Source organism: Zingiber officinale, chromosome 3B, assembly GCF_018446385.1.
Source record: "Zingiber officinale cultivar Zhangliang chromosome 3B, Zo_v1.1, whole genome shotgun sequence".
NCBI classification, from domain to species: Eukaryota; Viridiplantae; Streptophyta; class Magnoliopsida; order Zingiberales; family Zingiberaceae; genus Zingiber; species Zingiber officinale.
Window position 1 is genome coordinate 102,872,506 of NC_055991.1, and position 14,226 is coordinate 102,886,731.

The 14,226-nt window shown below is 38.4% G+C and overlaps 1 long non-coding RNA gene across 1 annotated transcript; it reads left to right on the forward strand.

Moving 5' to 3' along the window:
* The first annotated feature begins 11,558 nt into the window (after positions 1-11,558).
* Positions 11,559-13,013, forward strand: LOC121968475. Its single transcript, XR_006108166.1, has 3 exons — positions 11,559-12,053; positions 12,131-12,234; positions 12,961-13,013. It is a non-coding gene; the product is annotated as an uncharacterized LOC121968475 (long non-coding RNA).
* The last annotated feature ends 1,213 nt before the right edge of the window (positions 13,014-14,226 follow it).

Genomic DNA, 14,226 nt, shown 5'->3' on the forward strand with positions numbered 1-14,226 from the left:
ATATCTACATAAAAAATAATTTTAATAAAAATCCTTTTTAATATTCTAGTGGCCAGCCACCTAAGCTTGGGACCCAAGCTTTGGTCGGCCACCAACTTGGCTCATCCACTTGGTCTTGGCTGGCCCTAGCTTGAGTTCCAAGCTAGCTTGGCCGGCCCCATTAGGATGGGTAAGAAGGTGGGTATGTGGTAGGTATAAATCTCTATATACAAGAGGCTATGATAGGGACCAAGAGGAGGAATTGGTTTTGGTCTCCCGATGAAATTAAGCTTCCCGTGTTCTCCCCGAACACACAACTTAACTTCATCAATAATAATTCATACCACTAAAGAAATATTATTGAACTACCGCACCAATCCCAAATTACATTTTTGGGCTCCTTCTTATTATGAGTGTGTTAGTCTCCCTGTGTTTAAGATGTCGAATGTCCACTAATTAAATGAGTTACTGACAACTCACTTAATTAATATCTTAGTCCAAGAGTAGTACCACTCAACCTCATCGTCATGTCGGACTAAGTCCACCTGCAGGGTTTAACATGACAATCCTTATGAGCTCCTCTTAGGGACAGTATCAACCTAGATTACTAGGACACAGTTTCCTTCTATAATCAACAACACACACTATAAGTGATATCATTTCTCAACTTATCGGGCTTATTGATTTATCGAACTAAATCTAACCCATTGATAAATTAAAGAAATAAATATCAAATACATGTGCTTGTTATTATATTAGGATTAAGAGCACACACTTCTATAATAACTGAGGTCTTTGTGTCTTTATAAAATCAGTATAAAAGAAACGACCTCTAATGGTCCTACTCAATACACTCTAAGTATGCTAGTATAATTATATAGTTAAGACAAACTAATACCTTATTACACTACGATCTTCCAATGGTTTGTTCCTTTCCATCTTGATCGTGATCTACTGTTTATAATTTATAAGCTACTGATAACATGATCCTCTATGTGTGACACCACACACCATGTTATCTACAATATAAATTAATTGAACAACTACATTTATCATAAATGTAGATATTTGACTAATGTGATTCTTATTTCTATATAAATGTTTATACCAAAAGCTAGGCTTTTAATATACATCCTAACAAAGCGCATATACTTAGTATTTATTTCTTTAATTTATCAATGGTTGAGATTTATTCGTTAAATCAATAGGCCCAATAAGCTGGGAAATAATATTATTTATATAGTGTGTTGTTGATTATAGAAAGAAACTGTGTCCTAGTTATCTAGGTTGATGATGTTCCCTTGAGGAGCTCATAAGGATTGTCATGTAAACCCTGCAGTTGAACTTAGTTCGACATGACAATGAAGTTGAGTGGTACTACTCTTGGAGCTAGATATTAATTAAGTGAGTTGTCATTAACTCATTTAATTAATGGACATTCAATATCTTAAACACAGGGAGATTAATGCACTCATGATAAGAAGGAGCCCATAATGTAATATGGGATTGTTATGGTAGTTCAATAATAACTCTTTAGTGGCATGAGTTATTATTGATAAAGTTGAGTTGGGTGTTCGGGTCGAACACAGGAAGTTCAAGGTCATCGGGAGGCCAAAACCAATTCCTCCTCTCAGCCCCTGTTGTAGCCTCTATAAAGTCTTGCGTTCACCCGTTTTGATTTTCCTTCTTACCCAAATGAGGGTCCGGCCACATCCGTGCTTGGTGCCCAAGAAAGGGGTCAACCAAGCCCTCTTGGTGCCCAAAATGTGGGTTGTCCAAGCCATGCTTGGTGCCCAAGCATGGGCCGGCCATACAAGAAGAGAAAAGGAAGTTTTGATGAAAACAAAATTTTATTAAAATCTTTCCTTTTATAGCTTTCTACAATTGATTAAAAGAGAGATTTTAATTTTGTTAAAATCTTTTCTTTTTTGTAGTTATCTACAATGGTTAAAAGAGAGATTTTAATTTTGTTAAAATTTTTCCTTTTTGTAGTTATCTACAATGGTTAAAAGAGAGATTTTGATTTTAACAGAGATTTTAATTTTGTTAAAATCTTTCCTTTTTGTAGTTATCTACAATGGTTAAAAGAGAGATTTTAATTTTGTTAAAATCTTTCCCTTTTTGTAGTTATCTACAATGGTTAAAAGAGATATTTTAATTTTGTTAAAATCTTTTTTTTTGTAATTATCTACAATTGTTAAAAGAGAGATTTTAATTTTGTTAAAATATTTCTTTTTTTTTTATAACCAACCATTATAGGAATAAAAGGAAGATTTTGTTTAAAACAAATTTTGTTATAATCTTTCCTTTTATAGCTATTAACAATGGTTTAAAAGAGAGATTTTAATTTTGTTAAAATCTTTCCTTTTTATAACCATCTACAATTACAAATAAAAGGAAATTTTATTAAAAACTTTCCTTATTAGCCGCTAGCAAAGATTATAAAAGAGGAGGAGGGAGGTGCCCAAAAACTAACACAACCAAGGCTCCTCTTCTAATTTCTTGTGGTCGGCTCTTCCCTCTATTTCCTTTCCTCTTCATAAGGGTCGGCGACATTTGGAGAAGGACCTTCACCATGTGGCCGGTTGCTTGGAGGGGAAGAAGAAGAAGAAGGAGGCCTCTTCACTTTGTATTCTTTGGTGGCCAAAAGCTTGGAAAAGAAGGAGAAGGTCGGGTGTCTTTTTCTTGATAGATCATCGCCCACACGACGTCCAAGAGGAGGAGAGGAATACAGCAGAAGATCAAGAGGTCTTTAGATTACAAAGAAAGGTATAACTAGTTATTTATTCTGCTGCATCCTAGTTTAGTTTTTATTTGTATGGATCCTGAAATACCAACACAAGAGGCTAGCGATTTTGTGTTTCGATTTTGTGCTTCGATTTTGTGTTTCGATCTTGTGTTTCGATTGAGGTCTCTTTAGTTAAACCTAGGGTTTACTGTGAGGAGTTTAAATATTCAATTTCTTTAAAAGACTTTGTCTAGAAAGTGGTGGATGATCCCATAACCAAGAAGGTCGAGTGCCTCACCAACGACCTGAAAGTCAATCCTTGAAATAGATATTTAGTCAACTTATGTAATATGGTTTAACTTCTGAAGAACACATGAGTTGAACTTGGAGTAAAAATGTTAAGTTTCATTTACAATCCAAGTTTAACTTATGAAGAACACATGGTTTGAACTTGGAGTAAAAATATTAAGTTTCATTTCCAATCCAAGTTTAAGAACACATGGGTTGCTAGGAAAAGTTTTGTTCTTGTACAAATTTTTATACAGGGTAAAAAGAACGGTATTCCAAGTAGTATCCAACATAGTCGACCGAACCAAGGATGGGAGTTGACCAGATTGAAGCCGGGGGATCGGATCGGATGAGGAGGTCATCTGATCGGTCGACTGAACCTCGAGATCGGTCGACCGAACCAAGGATAGGACTTGACCAGATCGAAGCGGAGCAAGCGGATCGGATGAGGAGGAGATCATTTGATCGGTCGACCGATCCGCTTTGGGTCAAACCTGATCTCGAGCTTTGAGGATCTAGATCAGTCCTGCAAAGGCTATAAAAGTAGCCTCGGGGAGCAGCTTCGAGATGAACGAAAACTGAACAACCTGTGCTCTTATACGCTGCTCTGAACTCTCCAACTACGCTCTACTACTCCGACACTCCGACAACTGATGACGATTTTCTCCATCTGTTTATACTGTCGGTATAATTCTTTATTCAGTACTTGTACTTTAAAATTGTAAAAGATTTACAGATTGATATTGATTACCCACTGAAAGCGATCAATGATCGCGGACCTTGGAGTAGGAGTCGCCTAAGGCTCCGAAACAAGTAAAAATACTCTTGTGTGTGTTTTATTTTTCGCCGCTTTACTCGAACATTTTCAAAAACGATAAGTGAAAGCCACAAGTGCTATTCACCCCCCCCCCTCTAGCGCGTCTCGATCCAACAGAGGTTTCTCAGCATCCTCAAGTAATTTTATTAATTGATCTGGATTCTCTGAACTTTCATATGCAATGTGTACCATATCTATAGGTTTATTAGCAGCAAAATAGTTTTCACATTCTCCAGCTGCATCATTCCCTTTCTTTAAATCCCCTAATACAGATTCTTCCCCATGTCATATCCATTTTTTGTATGTTAAGTCTATACCATTACAGTAGACATGTGCCCTTATGCTGTTAATATTATTATTCCATAGGTTACCACATTTTGTACAAGGACAAGGTATAGTAGTAGGATTAGCAGCATATTGCAGTGCAAATGCAAGAAAGATTCCACTCCAAGTTCAAACTCCTGTGATAATCTATCCTTTCACATCCATGCTTTGTCCATTTTGTTGTAGTAATGAATCAAAAATCTGTTAAAAATATCAAGACAATTACAACATGTTGGATCGAGATCGCGCTAGAGGGGGGGAGGGGGGGTGAATAGAGCTTGTGTCTTTCACGCGTTTCGGATTCGTAAAATAGCGAGTAATAAGGAGTGGAAATATAAAAGAACACAACGCAAACACAAGGTATTTACTTGGTTCGGAGCCTATGGCGACTCCTACTCTAAGGCCCATGCTCGTTGAGCGTTTACGTTGGGCAACAACTATAATTTTGAAAAAGATTACAAATTAAGTACAATCAACAATAGTAAAATATACCGATGACAAACAAGAAATAGTAGATTCAGAGCTTCGGGTCGTCGGTGTCAAGGTGTAGCTTCGTCGGAACTTCTTGTTAGCAGTTGGTTGCGTAAGGATTGCTTGGAAGGTCATGCCCCTAGCTGCTGGTCGAAGTCCTCTTAAATAGCTTGTTTAGGGTGCCTCCAATGCCCCATGGAGGAGCCTCAAATCCAAACTTTTATCCTGACTTCATCGCTGTCGATAAGCCTCTGCCGCTACAACTTATCCACCTGAGGGCGCCTCCAATGCCCCATGGAGGTGCCTCCAAGAAGCATTCCAAGGCGCCTCCAATGCCTATGGAGGTGCCTCCAGCTTCTCTTCATAGCCAGCTTTTGCCTTGTACTCGAGGCGCCTCCAAGCTCCATGGAGGGCGCCTCGGGTACTGTTCATCCAAGACAAACTTTGTGTTTTAGTCCCTGTAAGATATGTTAGTCCCAAAATATCCTACAGCACAAAGTTAGTACATAGTAAACATAATAAATAAAATGTTTGATAGCCTTCGGGCTGTCTGGTTCTAGCTTCGGATTTCCAACCAGAAATCCTAGGTCGAACCGACACCTACTGTTTCCTCTTCTGGGGAACGCGCCCTTACCTACTCCACTCAGGAGAGTTTACCTTTTGCTAGTTCGGTCCTCCAGACCGACTAGACTTTTGCTCGGCGCTCGAAGCTTCTGGTCTTCATGTTGGGCGTCCGGTCCATGACCCGTCCAGTCTTCCACCTAGTTCGCGACACCAGGATTTCAACCTAGAGTTACCGTCCCCTAGGATTTTTGCCCGAAGACCTCGACCCGCCAAGAATTCCCGCATAGGGTTACTGCCCCCTATGACCTAGGGTTACCTCCCCCTAGGGTTTTCTACTTGTCTAACCGCAGCTAGGACTTTTGCCTAAGTACACTTAGGATTTTTCCTGCAATGCTCATTCAACATATTAGTAAACAAAATACCTTAACTTTGAACCCTTTGACATAATCAAAACATAGGTTCGATCGTCGGATATTTTCCGTGCCAACACAACAATGGGCCATCTTAAATACTATTTCATATTGCCAGAATCAACAATTAACTTAGTATGACAGCATATCAACAAGCAAGCTCTAGATCAAAAGAAATGAAAAGTCTCACTTCCTAAACTTGACAAAAGCTAAATAAGAAGAGGAAAAAAGTGACTTAGTTTCAAATGGCTCCATGTAAGACGAGTTGTGAGATAAAAATATGTGTGCATCAAAACTAGAAGCACAACACAGACAATATTAAATACTGATAATCAGACAAATATTAAATAGTCATAACATCACAACATAAATTCAGATATTCTTCAACATTTTGGAATTTCATGGTTCCTTAGCCAACACAAATTCATGTTGTGGATTACTTTGCCAGCAGAAACAACATAAATTCATAATGCACATTATAGTTGTGCAAACATTCTTCAAAAAAAATTATCACAGTTTGAACTTAGCCAGGATAATCAATCAAATAAGAACCATGAAGCCTCATGCTAACTAGTTATTAAAAATTTAGATAAGAAACATAAGGGCAAAAAATAATGCAGCTTCTTTTTTGACTAAAAATGAACTTCAAAGATTATAAAAACAAGACTAAATGAATAGACTAGCCACCATAAGACTACAATGTAGAAGAGAATGAACGAGACCTATGTAATGACAGCAAGCCTGCCTAATCCTACCACAAGGACAAGTGAAGGTATCTTTCTAAAGAATCAAGTGCTAAGAACAACCAAGTCGATTAACCACCAATTTTATAGGATGACCCAAAACGAAGGAAGAATTATTACAGAGTATGCAGTTCATCAAGCAAACAGGGGCGAAGGAAGAACTATTACACTCACTCATTCAGCTAGAGTGGTGGCAGTGAATGCTGGACCGGAGATGGATGAAGGAAGCACTACCGAAATGTGAAGAAGGGCACCTCTTCTCACCCAAAGGGAGGAGGTGGAGGAGATGTTGTGTGGTTGGACGGAGCAGCAGGGGCGTCGTGTGTTGATCCCGATCGGGAGAGGTAGAGACATCGATCTAGGAAGGGGAAGAGGGAGATGAGGCTCAGAGAGATGACCGGACAGACGACGACAAGGAGAAAAGTGGTGGTGGTGTCGCCGATCTTCGTGTTGTGTGATGGAGAGCCGAGAAGCATCGGTTGAAGAAGTGTCGCGACGGGGGGTTAGGTTTTCGGTGGGGGGGTTTTGCTAAGTGAATTTTTTTTGCTAAGTATTGGGGAAAATTAATTAGTTTTTGGTATTTAACATCACTTTTAACTGCTTTTTTATAATACGATTTCATAGATAGGACAAGATAGCGCTTATAGACACCGAGTTTTAAAAAACACTATTAAAATCGGTGTCTATTACCAAAAAAAGGCACTCATAGACAACAGCTAAAAAACCGGTGTCTATGAGCGCAAATATGCACTCATAAACACTATTTTTTGAAAAAAATCGATTTAAAATACTAAAAGACATCAAAAATAGCTTAAAACTATTGTTGTTCCATCGGTGTCTATGAGCATTTTTCTTGTAGTGAAGAGATATAGCAAGAAAGGAAAGAAATCTAGATTAACCAAATCGAGATCATACTAATATCGAAACAATTCCCAACAACAATGCCAAAAACTTGATGGACAAAAGCACAAGTGGACGATTGTAGTCAAGTAATAAAATATCGATTCCATGGGGATTGTAAATAGAATACTAGCCAGAATTACAAAGTAGGTTATCTAAACAATAGAAATTCGTGAGAATCATGGGATAAATAAAATGAGTTAAGAAAACATGAGGAGTCTAAGAAGAAAATAAGTCTTGGGGAGCAATTCTAGAATTTTGGTTTCGCCACAATGATTGTTGACACCCTAAATACTATTCACTTTCTTACCTCGGTGTTGACACACATGAAGGTGGTCTATCCTATGGTAAATGGTATAGACTTTTGTAATTATATTGGTTGTGCTTATCCAAATGTGAAACCTAATTTTAAGGTAGCCTTACTAAAGCTATCGCTTTCTTAAGAAGGCCCTTATCACGATGTCCTACTATCCTTTAGGTGTTATCCTCTATTTCATGACAATGAATCATGGCAAACCCATTAGGCTCTATGATAGCCAATGATGCCCTAGTAAGGTTTCAGACTACTTTCGTGAACAACCCCTCAAGTCTCGTTCCTTATGGGTCAAAGAGATGGGTTCACCTTTCTATCCTTCCCTATGTCCCATGGGATATGAAGATGCATGATTAGTGCCATAATCATGTATGCACAATAATATCAGATCATGAATCAACAAATCAAGTGATAAAGAAAGTCGAATATATATAAAAAAAATAGTGTCAACAATGCATTGGGCTGCAATATCATCCTAGAATTAAGAGTACTACTCTATAGAGATGGAGTTACAACCAAAAAAAATAAAGAATAACACATTCTACAACTCAAAATCAAGGAGAAAAAGAGAAGATAATACGTAGTCATGTGCTGATCGTTGTCTTCAGAAGAACTCCAAGATCTACAATGGACGAAAACTCCGACGGGTCGTTGGAAATGACTCTCATAGGGTTCCCTATTGTAAGGAACTAGGGCACGCTTAAGCACATCGGAAAACTTCTAGTTCCTCCAGAAGATCCATGCGAAGGGAAAGACATGTTACAATCTATATTAAGTTTATATCATGATAGTATACCTTTGATGCATGCACATAAACTCCAAACAGCTTGGATCATAGCACGATCATACGTTCGCGCCTCTATTGTATCCACACGAACAAGTGTTCGTTTGTCTCACAAACTCATAAAGTGAAGAAGGCAACCACCTAAGGTTGCTAGCAACCTTGATAGAAGGGCTCTGACTAGAGGAGAAGAGAAGAGGAAGAAGAATGAAGAAGTACACCAAAATAAGAAAAAAAATGCTTAAGTATTTTCATCCAATTAAAATACTTAATGAGCATTAATTCAATTAATGATCATTAATGAATATTTACACTCCATTAAGGACCGCATTTGAACCTCTTCATTTTGAATTCAATTTTGAAAATTGAATGATTCATTGAATTTTTAAATTCAATAAATTAATCTCCATTAATCCTCTTAGTGAATGAATTCACTTGGGTTTAACTCAAGTCTAATCCACTCGAGTCTAACTCAAGTCCAATTCAATCGAGTTTTACTCAATTGATCTCATGCTATTTTAAATATAATGAATAACTATTTCATTAATTCGTATTGACTCCTTGAGTCTAGTTTGAATTGGATTCAATCCAATAATTAGATCCAATTGATTCAAACTAAATAAGTCCAATTCGGATTAAACTTAATCCAATGATTCATCATATGAACTCATCACCAAATCTACTTATTTTTTGTATCTGACCCAATATGTTCTCGTAACATTGACAATGTATCCAAATCAACATTTAAATGCATAAGCAATGAGTGACATCTAGCAAGACATCATTGCTACCCAAGTGACGAGAAAGTTGAGATCCGACCTAACTTATCCGTAGTTATTATCTTGTATGACTTGGTCCTTCTATCCTTGATATTTAGATTGATCAATGAGGCATAGACCGTGTCATCCTCTTATCAACCTTTTGTGTTTTTTGATCTCTAAGTAGACACACTCAATCAAATAAGCTCAATATCTCATATTGACTCATTTGCGCATGGTCATGCTTTCTTGTGTCCTACTAATCAAGGGCTCACAGATATCACTTTCGACATATGGAAGAGATAGATCCCATTTACATCACTCATATTCCTCCGTATAATTCATTGCATACCCAGTGATCGACTTTATTGTCCACCTTATTATAGGTGACGTTTACCGATACCAAAGTACACAACTCCTTATGTAGGGAATCGTAGTGACTTCAGGTCTAAGGACTATTCATACCAATAGTCACATGAGAATGTTTATGACACTCATATAACGATCTAAAATATTTTCATTGTGAGTCATTCAATATATATTCTCTAATATATACCCATGTGTCAACCTGATATCTCATATCCATGACTTGTGAGATTAAGTCATCCGTTGACCTACATGCTAGTCTCAACGCATTAATATTATCCTTGTATGTTAATACTTGATTAGGAATAGTTAAAAGTAGTGTTCCATGCATATCTACAATATCTCACTATCAATTCAACTAATTGATATGTTGTACCCAAGCACATTAATATACTTATTTAATCGACACTGAACTGAAATAAATATAATAACCAACTTTACCTTTTATTAATAATGAAATATGATACAAAATGAGGCATATACAATCATCTCATAATTGGTACTAGAGCTAATATTAACACCTATCACGGGAAAACACATCCTTCCTTAAAACAAAAGTCCCTTGGGGCCTTTTATAGTCCTCCAAATGTGACCAAATCTATAGATCCTACCAACGAGGCACAATGACGAGCCACGACCGTGTTGGGAGGCACTACTTTGTAGTGTTTTCCAAGTCAATAAAATAGGCCGTCGGACATGACCGTGCTAGGTGGCACAGCCTGACCATGTCTAGCTTTAGGTTGATGAACACGACCATGCCTATAGGCACGACCTAAGCATGTCGCAGGTTGAATTTCAATAGGAAGGGGCATGACTGTTCCTGTGGGCATGATCAACCCATGTCAAACTCTGTAAACTCTGTGGCTACTCTATTGGGCATCTAACTTCGTTTGGAGAAACATGCTTATGTCAAGGGACATGATCAGAGCATGTTTCTTACTAAACTCTATTTCGAAGGACTTTTTATTTTAATTAAGCGCTGATTTTACATCTTGTCAATCAAAAAAATGTAAAAAACAGTTCTCCAAATTTTAAGAGTGAAAACAATACAAAAGAGATGAAAGTATATGTGTAATATACTCACGTGATGAAATAGAATGCATGCAAAATAATAAAAAAAACTTTATATGAAATACTCACATTAATAGGCAAAATGAAACAAAATATCAACTCAAAAATGTACATAGTAGGGAAGATCTTTTGATATGCTCTTACTGATTATGAAATATTTGCTCATATATCTCTTATATGCAATACCAAAGTTTGTGGTATAATACTTATGTAGATTGATGTACTAATTCAAGAGCTATAATTATACATTTAATATTTGTGTAATTACTATATTATTTATTCGCCGGAAAAAACATGAACATTTAAAAGTATAGGTTTAGATTTTGCTTAAGAGAAAAGATAATTTTTTTACATTTAATTATATGTGTAAAATACCGGAAATAGGCGAATATGATTAAGGGAATTTTTCCGGAATTTTTGAAAATTTTTCGGGAATTTTTCGGAGCTCGTACGGATAAGTTCACGGGGATAAAAACGGAGTCCGGAAAAGCCTGTTTTGGCTACCCCAATTAAGTGAGAAAAAGTTGAATTTTTCTTAATTCTTTTCCTTTATTTATTTATTTTCTTTTTCCTGCATTTTTTTCGCCGTTTCCTCATTTCTTCTCCCCGACGCCGATCGCGCGCCGTCTCCTTGCCCTAACCGCCGGCGGCGGTTTCTCCTCGCCAAAGCTTTAAAACCCTCGGCCCAAGCTCGCTTTCTTCTTCTTCTCCTCTGCCCGAGCCTCACCCGACGCCACCACAGCGTGTAAGATACCGTAAAAGTAAATAAATATTATTGGACGGAAAATCTTATTGGATTTTTCAGGAATTTTTAGAAATTTTCTGGGAATTTTTCGGAGCTCGTACGGAGGGTTTGAGGGGATCGAACAGCGGGCACGGCTAAAGCCTGTTTGGAATACCCAATTAAAGTGGGATTTGATTGAGGAATTAACTTAGGTTTTAATTACCTAAACCTAAGTTTATAATCCCTAAATTTCCGACTCATCCTCCTCAACCCCGAGCCTTTCTCCTCTTCTCCCTCACGCACTACCCTCTCCGGCGATTTCTTCCCAGCGACGCCGAGCACGCCACCGCCCGCCGGTGTAACCTCGGCCGAGCCTCCCTCTCCCTCTCCCTCTTCCTCTCGAGGAGTGGAATCTTTCCCCTATCTCACGATTGATCCACCGCTGGCCCTCGAATCTGAGCGGAGCAACGGCGATTTCGTCAAGGAGGTCCATCAGTTCTTCCTCTCCACCAGATCTCGGTTCTTTGGCTTCGTCGGCATGGATCTGTCACGATCCTCCTCTTGATTTCCTCCGCCCGAGCCCTAGCGCCGTTGATTCTGATCAACCCACCGCCGGTCAAGAGGAAGAGGATCTAAACCCTAGATTCAATCCCTCGTTACCTCACCTATGTGTGCGGCTTTAATCACTGGAGCCCCTGTTCCAGACGAGGATCTGTTGAATCTTGATGTTATCTACATTGGCGTTGGCCACCTGTTGCAAGGAATTGTGGCCGGGCAGTGAACCATTGGAGATGGGGTTGTTGACATGGAATCAAGGTAGGCTTCATTCATAATCATAAAGATTCAAAGTTCTTGCCTAATTGGTCTCAATTGTGATGTTCTTCTTGTTTTAGAATAGAGAAAGGCATGGATTGTGGACTTTTCCCGTTGCCATTCACTGTCTCTTCACTTCTAGTAGCTGTGGAGGTCTCGGTTGAAGAGGTGGGGATCAATTTAGGTGAGTTTCCTTTGGTGATGTATCTCTAGATCCTTCTATTATTGCTCTGCTCTATCAGTGTTATTAATGGATATTAGATCATGTTTAGATTAGAGCACATGGAAGCATGTAGAGGGATTCGTTGTAGTTGGATGCTCTTGTGTTGGATTAATTGATGACTGGTAGGTTATGTTTGGAAAGATTGAAGGAGTTATAAGGAGATTTGATTAGTGATAGATTAGTGAGAATTAAGGAAATCAATTGAGATGTAGGTTGATAAGGATTGGTATTGTATTATGATGGAGATTTCATGATCTGGGTTTGTTTGGATAAATGGTGATTAGTGGTTTAGAAGGATTTATGATGAGTTTGAACTAGTGTTTGATTGATGATGATTTATGTGAATTGGATTTAAGACGTGTTAATTGTGAGATAGGATTGATTCATTTGTGTGTTTGGAGATTAGTGTGCATTTTGTTGATGTATTGGTTGTTGATGACGATGTTAGGTTGTTGTGGATTTATGATGGAGATTTAATTTTATGATAGGTTATTGTGGGTGGATTTCATTATGTGGTGGACTGGTATTTAAGAGATGGATTTGTTATTGGAATTAAATAATGTGTTGATTTGGAGGATTAGTCAGAGATCAGTTTTGATTGGAGTGATCCTATTGGGTTAGGGATTTTATTTAGCTATTTAATTCATATAAATTTAGCTAAATGAAATATAAATATATTGATCGCAGGACTTGGATTCGGGACGAGCGTCTCGACACGGGATTACTTGGCACGATCTACACTTTAAGGCGGGTATTTCTTCCTTTACCTCTATGTAGATTTTCTTATACTTAGTGCATGGTTGTTATCCGATGGATTAGACTGCTTTACCTTATATCATATCTGTTTATTGACTTCCTGCTAGAGACTTATGCTTGATCTTTGAGGTGTTCCATTTAATTCATATACAGTCTCAACTCTTGATATCTACTCTATGGTGATTACACGTGTAGAGTATGTCTTGTAGGGATTGTCGGGTGACTGGTATTATCATGCTGATTGGGTATATGATGTGGACTGTACATAGGTGGGTATGTGTATAGGAGTCATCGGGTTGACCGTGCATTTACATGTGGTGTGTATATCCGTATTTGTTATGTACTTTTAGAGGAGTGTGTTGATTGCACGTCTGTGGTTTATACACGTGTCCGATGTGTTTTCATTGGAGGATACATGTTGATTGTATATGTGGGGTTGTCCATGTATGTCTGATATGTTCATTGGGGATTATTGGTTGATTATACATGTGTAGTTGTATACATATGTTTGGTGGGATATGTGGAGGTATCATGACGATTATACTCATGTTGGAGGTATTTATGAGGTTTGGGATTGTTGCATGGATGATGATTATATATATATATCATGTTCATCATTCATTGCATCTGATGACCATTGTCTCCCTTGTGGTGAGAGAGTCATCAGTTGGTTTGGTTTAGCACCGCCCACTCGGCCACTCATGGGTAGTGGTAGTTGGAGCAGTTGCTGCTAGTCCTGTCGTGCCACCCGGTCACGAGGTTTAGTGAGATCCGGCGTTGTGAGCAGTCAGGGACCCTGATGCTATGTAGTTAGATAGCTACTAGCGGACTGTCCGCCTCGACCACTATATAGTGGGCTGGAGGGTAGTACAGTCGTCACGGCCATACAGGGGTCGTGGTGTCTGGAGAGGTGGCGGGGGTGACCATGGAGCATGCATACGCAGTTATTATTCCTGCATTTGATGCGCGGTGCATCTGCATTTGCATACATGCCTAGTAGATACTAGCTGCATGTGATTGTCGTTGTTGCACTTGATTGAGATATGGTTGTTGCATTTGGTTGCCATGCTGCATACATGTCATTTATTTTACATGTATATGCAGTCGTACTTATATTGCACAGGTGTCACGGGTATATCTGTTGCAGATTCAGTGAGTTTATTAATCTTTGTACCTTACGTCGATTCCGGATTGGGT